Below are 13,545 nucleotides of genomic sequence, written 5' to 3' on the forward strand. Positions count from 1 at the left end.
TCTCTAGCTTGATGCTCCTTGTTCCTGTCAATGACCAGTGGGAAGGCTGGAGGAAAGCGATCACCTTCCACCACATCCCAAATATGTCTCCGTCCCTGGTTGATGTCTTTCCCTCAGCCAAAGATACCTTTCCCTTGTCCATAATCACAGCTCATCACAAGGCAACCTGTTACACCAGGCTCCCTGCTAGCTCCCACTCAGAAGAGCTACCTCTACTTACTTGTAGGCCTTCTTCATTCTCTCTGGGGTCTTCCTTTGAGTGTGGGGTTTATATGCTCTGCTTTCTAAGCTCAGGAAGGCTTGGACCTTGTCATTCACCCATTCATTCATTCATTCCCTTATTCATTCATTGGGGAGGGGTGTTGAGGAGGAGAAAGAAGATGTGGGGCTGCTCGAGGGGAGCATCCACTCTGAGTGGAGGCAGAGTGGACAGGCCGCTCATCACTTAATGAGGCCTCACAGTTCAAACATGTTCATTCACTCTTCAAATGCCATTTCCATCCCAGCGCATGGACTGGTTTCCTGCTAGGGTTCTGAGACCCACCACGGCAGTTTTCAGCAACCATAAGGTATAACTAATGAAAAAAAAAAAAAAAAAAAGGAAGAAGGGAGACGAGGTGGAAAACTCTCTCTAGCCCTTCACCAACCCCAGTTCTGCTGTCCTCTCAGACCCAGAGCTAGTGGGTACCTGCCTTCTGTAAAGAGTGAAACAGTATCCCAATGCCATGCATGGTACTTATTCTCTCTCTCTCTCTCTCTCTCTTTTTTTCTGCCTGCAGGTTACTCTCAGAGGATATTTCCATGGATTCTGCTTGGTGCCCCCCTGCCTGAGGACAGCCTCACCCCTGCTTTTCCTCCTTCTGGTAAAGACCTTTTTATTCCTTTATTCTGAGCAAAAGATTAACGTGTTGTTCCCTTTAAGAAACCCACTCCTATCTGTATTCTATGTAGCTGCATAATGATTTAAAGTTTGATTTCTTACCCTTTAATGTTGCTTACTTGTAAAATATCTTGGGAGATTTAGCTGAAATTCGGGCATAGCCCGTGGAAGGCTCAGATGTGGGACTAGGTTGCCATCTACCGGTCACTTCTGAGTATGACAAATTGAACTTGGCGTTGAGCCGCCGGTTCCTTCATACAGGTGAAAATGAGTTGATTTGAAAATTAAAAGGTGGAAAAGGTGTGTGCAACAACAGGTGTAACTAACAAAGGATTTGTGTCAGAATCCATAAAGAACTCTTAAAAATTAATATAAAGAATGCAATAGAAAAATGAGCAAGAGGGGCCCCTGGGCGCCTCAGTTGTTTAAGCATCTGACTCTTGGTTTCTTCTCAGAGAGTGATCTCGGGGTCCTGAGATCCAGCCCCGCAGCAGACTCCGTGCTCAGCACAGGCTCTGCTTGTCCCTCTCCCCCCACTTCCCCGCCCCCGTCTCTGTCTCTGTCTATCTGTCTCTCTCTCTCTCTCAAGTAAATAAATAAGTATCTTAAAAAAAGAAAATTGAGCAAGAGACTTTTAAGTGGGCACTTCATGAAAGAGGATATCCAATGGGCAATGAATTTATAAAAAATGGTCAACTTCTTATTCTTAGAGTCTTGGGGGAGGAAGAGAGGTGGAGAAAGGCCCAAGTATAGTGGAAGACTGAATACTTAAACAGCCAAAAGAGTCTCCCAAGTAATTCAGATTTTACCCACTAGGGGGAGAAAGTTCACCTCACTTTGCATCAGGGAGATGCAAATTAAAACCACAATGAACTACCACCACATACCCTCCAGAATGGTTAAAACTGAAGGTTAACAATGCCGAATTGGCATAAACGTGGGGCAACAGGTACTCCTACTGCTGGAGAAAATTAAACTGACACAACTTTGAAAAAAGTGTTCAACATTATCTAAAAAAAGTTGAACATTGACATACCCTAGAACATAGCAACCGGACTCCTTGGTATACACCCAACACAAACGTGTGCACATGGACACAAAGAGGTGTACGGGATTGTTTATAACAGCATTATTGGTAGTAGCCAAGAGCTGGAAACCCCAAAGGCCCATGAAAAATAGGCTGGATAAATAAATTGTAATATATTAATGCAATGGAATTCCTAACAGCAAAACAGTAACAACAAAAGCAAAAACAAAAAACAAAAACAAAAACAAAACTGGCTCCAAAGGAAGTGAGGCATAAACTAATGCATACTATATGATAATAAGTGTATAAAGGTACAAAGCAGCTTATACTGTTAGATATCAGGATAATCGTGACCACTGGCGTGGAAGATGGAAGCCAGGATTGGACCCCGGCTTGAGAAGGCCTTCTGGGGTTGGTAATGTTAGGTTTCTTCACCTGCATGCCTATAGGAGATGTGTTGACTTTGTGATAATTTATCTTTGATTGGAGCACTTAAAAATATATTTAACACTTCAGTTATAAAGTCAAAAAGTCAAAATTTTAAAGTGGAAGTGTGTGTTGGGGCGGTGCCCCACCAGGAGCGTTGAGGCAAGAGTGTGGAAGGGAGACACCAGCAACTCAAGACAGGATAGAAGTAGGTGCTGGCCCTAAAAAATCCCCAGGCAATTCCGATTCTACCCTCTGGGCGGGGGTCTGCCCCCCTCTTCCAGTCCTTTCCCTCTGAGAGTTCTGGCCTTAGGCAAACATTCTGTTTTGACTTTTTTTTCTTTTGAAATCTTTCTGTAGGGAAAATGTCCACAAGTGGAATAATTTGGTCAAAGGGTACAGCTATTTTAATGTCTTGTTTCATAAACTTTGCCAGACTGTCCTCCTGAACAACCTAGAGCAACCCAACATGGCCCCAAGGACATGTTTCCTCAGGCCTTCCAACAGTAGATTTTTAAAACAGGGTCCTTCCGTAGGTGAATGGATAAAGAAACTGTGGTACCTCAAGACACAGGAATGTCTTTGGTGCTAAAAAGAAATGAGCTCTCAAGCCATGAGAAGACATAGAGGAACCTTAAGAACACATTACTCAAGGAGAGAAACCAAGCTGAGAAGTCTACACGCTGTATGACTCCGATTGTGTGACATTCTGGCAAAGGCTAAACTAGGGAGACAGTAGGAGGATCCATGGTTGAGGAGGGTTAGGGAGGAGGGCTGGGTGAAGAGGTGGAGCACAACAGATTTCTGTGGCAGTGACCCCACTCTGTATGCTATGATAATGGAGGATACATATCAGTATAAATTAGTCCAAACCCATAGAAGATACAACATAAAGAGTGAAGCCTCATACAAACTATGGACTTTGGACGACAATGATGTGTCAGTGGAGGCTCATCAACTGCAACAAGTTGTAACCACCGTGATGGGATGTTGACACTGGTTGTGCGTTGGGGATGGGGGGAGGGGTGCGGCAGCGTCTATGGGAAATCTGTACCTTCCACTCAGTTTTGCTGTGAACCTAAAACTGCTCTGGAAAAAATAAAGCCTTAAGAAAAACGCTGGCAGATCCAGTGAGAAGTCAGCTAAGCAAAAGCCGGAGGAAGCACTCTCAGGGGCAGGAAAGATCAGAGACAGAGAAGTTCCCGGATGAAGAGAGCACTGAGGGTGTGCGGGGTGGGGGTAGGGGGACGATGGGGCGTTTGGGGGAGGGGGTAAGTTCTGGAAGAAGACGCCCAACAGCTGATAGGTGGTTTCTTATTGGGAGATAGACAGTGAGAACAGTAAGAACCAGAAGAGTGAGATGTTTGCCGAGACGCTTCTATATGGCTTTAATTTTTGAACCTTAGGACAGTTTATGTACTGAAATTAGAGAAAGCTTGAAACCTAGTAACTTCAAGGGCTGAAATACGTCCAGTGGTGTTGTCAATGGGAAGAGCACTGGGGGAGAGATTTGGTCAAGAAGAGGCAGTAAGGGGCGCCTGGGTGGCTCAGTTGTTAAGTGTCTGCCTTCGGCTCAGGTCATGATCCCAGGGTCCTGGGATCAAGCCCCACATCGGGCTCCCTGCTCAGTGGGAAGCCTGCTTCTCCCTCTCCTTCTCCCGCTGCTTCTGTTCCCTCTCTCTCTGTGTCTCTCACATGTGTCTCTCACATGCCTTTGTAATCCTTCCCTCTCACCCTTTGCTGGTCTTTTTTTTAATATATATATTTTTTATTTATTTATTTGAGAGGAGAGAGGGGGAGAGCACAAGCAGGGGGAGGGGCAGAGGGAGAAGGAGAAGCAGGTTCCCCACTGAGCAGGAGCCGGATGCAGGACTCAGTCCCAGGACCCTGAGATCGTGACCCGAGCTGAAGGCCGATGTCTAACTGACTGAGCCACCCAGGCACCGCCTTGTGCTGTTCTATCCATCCCCAGGCAACCGCTGACCTGCTTTCAGTCAGTATAGTTTGAATTTTATATAAGTGGAATTATACAATATTTATTTTTTGTCAACTTTACTTGCTTGGCATAATTATTCAACGATTCATCCATGTTGTGTGTGTGTGTTTTTTAAGATTTTATTTATTTATTTGACAGAGAGATAAAGAGCACAAGTAGGCAGAGTGGCAGGCAGAGGGAGGGGGAGAAGCAGGCTTCCCGCGGAGCAGGGAGCCCGATGTGGGGCTCGATCCCAGGACCCTGAGATCATGACCTGAGCCGAAGGCAGACGCTTAACCCACTGAGCCACCCAGGTGCCCCGATGTTGTGTGTATTGATAGTTCATTCCTTTTTATCACTCAGTAGTAGTCTGTTGTATGGATGTACTACAGTTTTTTTTCATCTGTAGAGGAACATTTGCTGCTTTTCTCCAGTTTTGAGCCAATGCAAATAAAGTTACTATGTACATCATTATACGAGTCTGTGTGTAGACATATGCTGTCATTTTTCTTAGGTATGTATCTAGAAATGGAATGGCTGGAGCATATCGTAGGTGTAACTTGACAGTGTTATTTAATTTTAATTAATTACAATTAAAATTTAAATGGTCAAATGTAGCTAGTGGCTACCACATTGGGCAGCACAGTTCTAGAAGGTATTTATTACTCCCATGATTTTGTACTGGGGAGAGACTTTCACTCCTTCTCTAATTCAGGATTTATTCATTCATCATTCGTTCAGTGAAGATCTATTGAGACCTACTTTGTGCCACTCATAGTGCTAGACACTAAGGATGGGATGGGGCAAGATGGAGTGGACCCTGTCGCTGAGGTGCTTACAGTCTAGTGGACTCCGTTTGGCTGGGTTATGGGCGTATGAAGTCCACGGAGGAGTGAGAGGAAGAATCCAGTGTGATTATAAAGTTCAAGTCTGCTTAGGCTGTTGGGATGGCCCCAGGTGGGGTGTGGGGTTAGGATGAAGGATGAAGCCTCCTCCTCTTCTACTGGTGTAGCCTGTGAGAATCGGAAGCAAGTGCAGGGATGATGGTGTGTTTGGAGAATAGCAGGGCGGTTGGTGAATTTGGTGTTTCAGGTAGTGGGGGACATGGCCTGCGTGGGGGATGGAGGGAGGAACGTGCTGTGCTAGGACTAATTGTGCCTGTCCTAGGGACATGGTGGGGGCCCTACAGGGAGTGATCAGCTCATGGGAACTCCCCAGAACCCGAGCCTTCACTCTGTCACTGCGACACCATATAGACACATCTCTGCTGATGTTTCCCACTAGAGAAAAACTATTTTTAGGTCCTGATTTAGTGGGTGTGTGTGTATTAAACCAAGAATCTTCCTAAGAATTTTTAGGTCCTTGTGCTCATGACTCAAACTTTCTGCTTGTGGAGGCTTTGCCCAGAAGCAGCCCGGTGCCCAGGATTTTGGCGGAAGTAAGTGCAGTGCAGTGAGATGTCCTGCTTGAACTGAGGCCATGATCTGTGCTGGTGTGGTTACGACTCACTCACTTGGGGAGCAGATCCTGCATCTCAACTGTGTATTGAAGTCATGACTTTGAAGTTGTTTGTAGGGCATCAGGAAAGCTTCTAGTGAGGCCAGGGAAGCTCAGGAAACCAGAATGGGAATAACGGCAGCTTCAGCCGCTGTTCAGTGAGCACCCAGCATGAGCCAGACGCTCTGTGCGTGTCATTACCTCATGGAGTTCTCACAACAGTCCTGAGACCAGCTAATGCTATGACCCCCACTTTAACAAGGAAAAAAACAGAGCCCAAAGAGGTCAAGTAATTTACCCAAGTTCATACTGACGGAACCGGAATGTAAATTCGGGGTTACTTCCGCCCCGGTGAGAAGAGGCTGATGGGTATGAAATGGCCTGACATAAAACCTCAGATAACAGTTGCTTTCCATCCTTAGATGAATCCCTGGTGTGAGAGTCTACCTGAATTATACTAAGTAGCTGTGTCTAGGACGGACGCTTGCGATTTCTCACGGAGGGAGTAGGGAGCGGGGAAGGAGAGGACAATTTATTGAACAGCAAGCATCGTGCTAGACATTTTATGGACATCATAATAGTTCACCCCTAAGCAAGCCTGTGACATCCAGGGTGTTACCTTGTACAGCTGGGAGGTCTAGGTGCTTGCTAAGATCACCCAGTGATTAAGCTCACGGAGCTGAATTTGAACCACCACAGGCTGCCTCCAAACCTTCTCCTTGCCCTCACACCTCTCCTTAACTTCTCACCAACAAAGTACACAAAAGAGGCAGTAAGAGCATAGCCCCTTGGGGTCTCCATTTGCAAAAATGTTGGTCAGCCTCGGGTAGTTCTGGGAGAGATGAGGTCAGAGTCCAGGGAACCTGTCCATCCCGTGGCGCACTTCCGGATGAAGCAGGCACGTTCCTGCTGTGGGCCTCGTCACATGCGTCCTCATTCAGAAGGTCGGTCCCTGCTCCCACCCATCTCGCCAGAAAGGCGGAGAGCATGGATGCTGGAGCCAGCCTGCCTGGATTTGAATCCCAGCTCGGCCACCTATTGGCTGTCCTTGGGCAAGTTTCTTAAACTCTCCTTGTCTCTGTTTCCTCATCAGCCAAACCGGGGCGATAATAACTCATGGGGTTGTTCGGTAGGATTCCCGAATACCGGAAAAGCGTTTAGAGCCAGTGCCTGGCATATACAGTGCTAAGCATTCAATCAGGGTTTTATTATTGTTGTTGATATTATTATTCAAACAGCCAGACCGAAGCCCTGCAAAACAGAGTAACTTGTCCAATGAGACACGCCTAGCAAAGCTGAGACCAGAGTCCCTTCTTCTGTCTCTTACTCCAGTGGACTCATGTATAGCTGGTTATCCGTTTTAACAGTGAGAATAAAGATCGATTTAAACTCCTTCAATACTTTCAAAGTAGTGTGAGCTGTTCCCCGATTTCGAGCTGAAAATAGTTCCTGTTCATCTTCTAAGAATAAAGCATCTTTGTAAAAGGAACAAGCTGTCACCAGCAAGACTGGAATTGACAGGAGCTAGCTCGGGGCTCCCACGGGGCTCCCAGAGATGATCAGGTTCTGTAAGTGCTAATAACTGCTAGCTGTTAACAGCAATTTAGTTGCAGTTAATTGTGTAATTGTCTGGGGTGTTTCAGAAGAGTGTCTCGTTTCTATTGTAATCTTAAAGAGACACGGAAAATAACCAGAAATTCTTGAATAGCTGTGCTGTAATTATACATACCCTAAGAATAAAGAAACCAATTCTTTGTTATTGGGAGATGGCCCATCTGGAACATTTTTTTTCAGAGGAGCTGTTTTAGGCTAGGGTTTCAGTTACATCATGGGAAAGAGATTATAGCATTGACAATGGGGGTTCTTAGGGCTCCTTAAAAAATTTGCATGCAAAAATAGGTATTTACTGGATGTGTAATTTCCAACTGTGGGACCATTCACACAGGCCTCCTGCGTCTCCAACACTAGAAATTCAAAGAGAAGACCTAGGTCCCTCCCCAAGGGGCTTGTGGGTCATCAGACAGCAACGGCTCCCACAGGGACCAAATGGGGGAGGCGGGCACAGACCTAATTCACATAGGGAGAGCAAGGAAGCCTTTCTGGAGAAGATGCCCGAGGAGAGTCTTTAAGGATGAGCTGGGTTTCGTGAGGTCAAGAACTTGGGGAATTGATCTTCCAGATAAAGAAGGGGCAAAGGGGCAGAAGCTAAGAAAATTTGCCTTGTTCTATGAGCTGCAAGACTGGCGCTGCTCAGTTAGTCAAGTAAAAATAAATAATAGGCAATGCATTTTTTTTTTTTGAGATTTTATTTATTTATTTATGAGAGACAGAGAGGCAGAGGCAGGGAGCCCAATGCAGGACTCAATCCCAAGACCCTGGGATTATGACCCAAGCCAAAGGCTGACGTTCAACAGACTAAGCCACCCAGGCACCCAAGGCAGTGCATCTGTGAAGGGATAAAGTTGTAGTAATAATGATGTGTTCTCAGCGCTTTCACTATCTAGCTCATTTAATCCTCATAAAAGTCACATGAGGTAGGGAGAGTTAATATTACTATTTTTTAGACAGAGACACTGAGGCACAGAGAAGTTCAATAAGTTCCCAAAATCTCACTGTTGGGAAGGGAGGGCCAGGATGGAAATCTAAACAGTCTGCTCTGAGTCCATACCTCTGTGTGAGCTCACAGAGAAAGCATCTGTTGGGTTTGGAGCTACCTAGTAACTAACCCAAGATATCTACTAGATCTTACTCCCTCCCAACCCAGATGAGATCAGCTTTAACCCAAAATTCCATGGCTTGTGGGAAGTTCACTGACTTCCTGGAAATTTCTGTGAATTACTGGAGGCTTGTGTTTTTGTTGTTTCCCATGGTTCACATTCTCAATGTAGAATTTCTGAGCTGTTTCTCGGTCTTAATCGTGTCTCGGTGACAGTCCAGGGGTGGGCATAACCTCTTCTTGATTTAGCCACCTTTCCCTCTCCCCAAGCAATGTAAGCATTGACTTAAGATTTGGGGGCTGGCTGTGACCAGCGGGTCCCAATGTATATTGACTGTAATGTGAAACAGCCCCTCCCCTCACAAACAAGACCAAGTGCGGACACAGAAGTGCACTGTCCTGGGAGCAAAACAGTGGCAGGCTATCCAGGGAAGGCCAGAAGGAGCCCAGCCCCTGTGGTTTGGGTCGCAGCCCTTCCCAGTCATGGCTGTGAGGGCTGAGGAATGAAGAGAGGAAAGGCTAGTGAGACCAACATGCTGAGACCTGATTTAGTACCATTCTGGTGCCTCAAAAAACAAGAACTCAATTAAGAAATAGAGTAAACTTCTGGCTACTTTTTTTGCCAAGCATGCATATAAATTATAGAAAGTTGAGTGTTCCTGAACTATTATACTTCCATTATTTTTATACATCTATTATCTAAAACTTGGTTGTGATTTTGACTACATTAGTCTACACTGGATCCCTTTTGTATCACTTGTTTACTAGTTATAACTAGTATATTTAAGAGTTGTCTGTGACCTTCTATTCCTGCATTATGACTCTACCTACGTGACTTTCATCAAGGCACTTAACTTCTCCTGGTCTCAGTTTCTTCATTTGTAAAATGATTATAATATTCATCAAAATTTCACCATGAGACTTACCTAATCTAGTGCACAGTACAGTGTCTGAAATGCTGGAAAGCCTCAAAAAAATGTTAGCAAATATTTCCCCCATTAACCAAAAGTTGACTGTAGTTTAGTATGGCTGACGCATGGAGGATAGGGTAGTGGTTGTAGAAAGGATGGAACTATCGGTGAAGTAAGCTGTCACCAGATCAAAAGGATTTTGTAGGTCCTTACCAAGAGGATGGATTTTATCCTACTGGCCACAGTTTCTCAAGCCATCCCTAATGCGAGTTTGATCTTCTATTTGTAGGAGTGAGGGTATGACCCAAGATGCTCTCCAAAAACATAATATTGTTTCATTTCCTGTTTAATTTGAAAAATCCATAGGAATTTCGTGTTCTAGTCCATAACATGTTCAGTAGGAGGGATGTGAAGACTTCAAAGATCAATTCTTGGTTGAATGATTATAAAATGAATGGCATCTGGAAGTAGTCTCAATATACCTTACAAAAAAAATTCCAACCAGTTGAACCAACTTTTTAAGATGTCCCAATTTCAGTATCATGGTATCTTAGGGAATGCTTCTTAAAACCAGATATATACATACATACATATATATATATTATTTATATACAGAATCAATGGCTAAAACACTGTGAATTATATAATACTTTGTCTTAGAGCTTTAAAAAAAATGCTGGACTTTGGAAAACATTCTTACACAAAAAAGCAAAGAGAGGATGGAATGGGCTTGTGTTCAGATAATGCTGAAACTCTAGCCAAACTGTAAAGTGATTAAGAGCCTGTTGGAACTAGGATTTGTCCATAGCCTTCCCAGGTGACTATGATTTAATGAATGGAAGTCCAGGAAACTCTAATCTTCACCTCACTCCTTCATGCCCTCACTAGAATCAGTGTCTAAGGGAAATACCCCTGTAATAATTCATGCTGTCAGCAGGATTCCTCTGGGAAGGAAGTACAGGAAGATAACAGAGGATGGGGTCAGATCTGCAATCCTAGGAAAGTCAAGGGAACAGAGGTGGTCTGTCTTGCTCTAGGGTTGGCCTTGTATTCATGGGGTCTCTGAAAATTTCCATTAAAGAAAAAATCCAGGGCACCTGGGTGGCTCAGTTGGTCAAGCATCTGCCTTTGGCTCAGGTCATGACCCCAGGGTCCTGGGACTGAGCCCCACATCCGGCTCCCTGCTCAGCGGGGAGCCTGCTTCTCCTGCCTGCCACTCTGCCTATCTGTGCTCTCTCTCTCTGTCAAATAAATAAATAAAATCTTAAAAAAAAATCCTACTTTCTTACCAAGACATAGCTCGATATATTTTGTAGAAAAACCAACTCCCACACACTTTTCCATGGCATTTTTTAACTGTTAAAGAGAACAGAAGTGTTAAAAACAAACCAACCAACCCCACAAACCAACATGCAGAAACTGGCAAGTAAAACATTGACAATAGGAGTCTGAAAGTCAAACCAGAATGAATTTTTGAAAAGTTCAGGAAAGGAGACATGGAAGCTATTTGGTAACTTAACAAAGTATCATCTTCATATTTATTGGGTAATAACGCAAAGGCCAGACTTTATAGTTCATGTTCTGTAAAAGTCACAGGAGAGCCTTAACCCAGAATGCTGCTTGAAAATGATGAGATCTTTGGAAATATTTCACTGAGGCTGGATTTTTAAACCTCCTAATTAATCTTAAACAGATGATTTATGTAGAGATGATATTTAGTCATAAAGCTTCATACTTCCTGCTTATGCTTAGGCTATTTCATAGCTTACAGCAATTATAATAGATCACAGTTGGAACTGAATTATAACCGGGCAACCCTCTCAGGTCCCCTCCCTCCTTGGGAGCTTTGTACTATCACTTTGCTATTGCTCAATAAACCCTGCTTTGCTGCCCACCAAAACAAAACAAAAAAGAATTAAAACCAAACATTATTCTAATATATTAAATAAAACTGAAAGTTTGGCATAAATAAGAGTTTGTAAGGATATTACCCCAACTTAGAATTTATTTTAGCATCTGATGTGGACCAAAAAAAAAATGACACAACATTTTAGATAGATCTAGCTAGGTAAGTAATCAAATAATATGTAACATCTCACTAGTATAACTTATCTAAAACTATACATCATTACCATTTTCAAAAATAGATGTATCTTTCCCTAAGTGACTGGAAAAATTTTAAAGAACATATTTTAAAAGCCCAATAACCAATTTTCATCTTTTCTTTTTCTAAAGATTTTATTTGAGAAAGAGCGACAGAGATAGAGTGAGCACAAGAAGGGAGGAGAGGGAAAAGCAGACCCCCTGCTGAGCAGGGAGCCCAATGGGGGGCTCGATCACAGGGCCCTGAGATCATGACCTGAGCCCAAGGAAGACACTTCACCGACTGAGCCACCCAGGAACCCCCCCGTTTTCATCTTATGTAGCAGATAAAAGGTTATTTTTCACTTGTGAGCTCCCAGTTGGCACAAACTACATAAGATACTTGACATACATACATTTTAATTTCCTTTATTTTTTTGTCATAACTTAAGTGAAAATTTAAAAATCAAGTAAATCTTTATATTGAAAAGTATTTTGATTCATTTTTTTAGAGAGAGAGAGAGCATGCACATATGCAGGGTGGGGGCAGATGGGAGAGAATCCCAAGCAGACTCCCTGCTGAGCATGGAGCCCCATGAGGGGCTCAATCTCACAACCCCTGAGCTCATGACCTGAGCTGATACCAAGAGTTGGACTCTTAACTGAGCCACTCAGGCGCCCCTTGAAAAATATTCTTAAATGATCCTGGAGTTCGGGGTAGAAAACTGCTTTGCTAGTGAACATTAGGTCATATGGCACATTTGAAATCTTGCCACTCTCTTCCTCTTTCTGCCCCAAACTCCGAGGAGGATATGGAAAATAAAAAAGACAAAGGGAGGGAGAGAAGCTTTGGTGGCTCAGGTGACCTTCAGATTGGCCAGTCTCAAACTTCCACAGGATCTGGACATTTGCTGCACCCATATATGCTCTTATAGCCTGAAAGGGTACAACAGTGTATACCAGGGGCAGGCAAACTTTTCCTATAAATGGTCAGAGAGCAAATATTTTTATGTGTCCTAACTCCTCTCTACTCTGCCACTGCGGCATGAAAGCAGCCAATCCATGATCAAAGGAGCATGGCTGTGTTTGACAAACACTTTACACTGAAATGTAAAGTTCAACTTAATTTTCATATCATATTTTTTTAAAGATTTTATTTATTTATTTGAGAGAGAGAGAGAGAATGAGAGAGAGCACGAGAGGGAAGAGGGTCAGAGGGAAAAGCAGACTCCCTGCTGAGCAGGGAGCCCGATGTGGGACTCGATCCCGGGACTCCAGGATCATGACCTGAGCCGAAGGCAGTCACTTAACCAACTGAGCCACCCAGGCGCCCTTCATATCATATTCTTATTCTTGATTTTTTTTAACCATTAAAAAAATATAAACACCATTTTGAGCTCCTTGGGCCCCACAAATCAGGCTGTAGGCGACTTGGCCGGTGAAGCAGTGTATGCTGACCGACCCCTCGTCTACACTCCTGGAGGGTCAGCAGGTCATCATACCCAGGCTTCACGAAGGCCCTCACCAATCTTACTTGAGCAGGAGCCTCGCTCTTCCCTTTCTGCTGCTGTTGCTGGGGCTGCAGGGATATTAAAAGTGACAGAAAAAGTTACAGATTCTTTTAATATCTTTTTTTTCCTTATCTGGAAGGTTTTTTTCAGGTTTATTTCTTAAACATCTAAGAGGGCATTACCATCTGAGTTGATAAAACTAATTAGGTTATGGGCGCCTGGGTGGCTCAGTTGGTTAAGCGACTGCCTTCGGCTCAGGTCATGATCCTGGAGTGCAGGAATGGAGTCCCACATCAGGCTCCCTGCTCGGCGGGGAGTCTGCTTCTCCCTCTGACCCTCTTCCCTCTCGTGCTATCTCTCATTCTCTCTCTCTCTAATAAATAAAATCCTAAAAAAAAAACTAATTAGGTTATAATCCACTTTCTCATGCTTTTTAAGATTATTATGTTTTAAGGCCTACTGCCATTATTTAATCAATAAAAAAAAAACCCACAGATTTAAGGGGGGTTGTATATTTTCA

The 13,545-nt window shown here is 43.9% G+C and overlaps 1 protein-coding gene across 2 annotated transcripts in view; it reads left to right on the plus strand.

Moving 5' to 3' along the window:
• LOC148163941 (uncharacterized) overlaps positions 1–13,545 on the plus strand; it is a 55,456-nt gene that overhangs the window by 11,526 nt on the left and 30,385 nt on the right. For both annotated transcript variants that reach the window (XM_088024776.1, XM_088024777.1), the window contains exon 2: positions 780–863. The gene's annotated coding sequence lies outside the window, so the exon portion shown is untranslated. The remainder of the gene's footprint in view (positions 1–779; positions 864–13,545) is intronic.

This window comes from Eumetopias jubatus, unplaced genomic scaffold (genome assembly GCF_037043125.1).
Source record: "Eumetopias jubatus isolate StellerSeaLion01/CBP00866 unplaced genomic scaffold, mEumJub1_p1.0 scaffold_7, whole genome shotgun sequence".
In the NCBI taxonomy this organism is placed as follows: domain Eukaryota; kingdom Metazoa; phylum Chordata; class Mammalia; order Carnivora; family Otariidae; genus Eumetopias; species Eumetopias jubatus.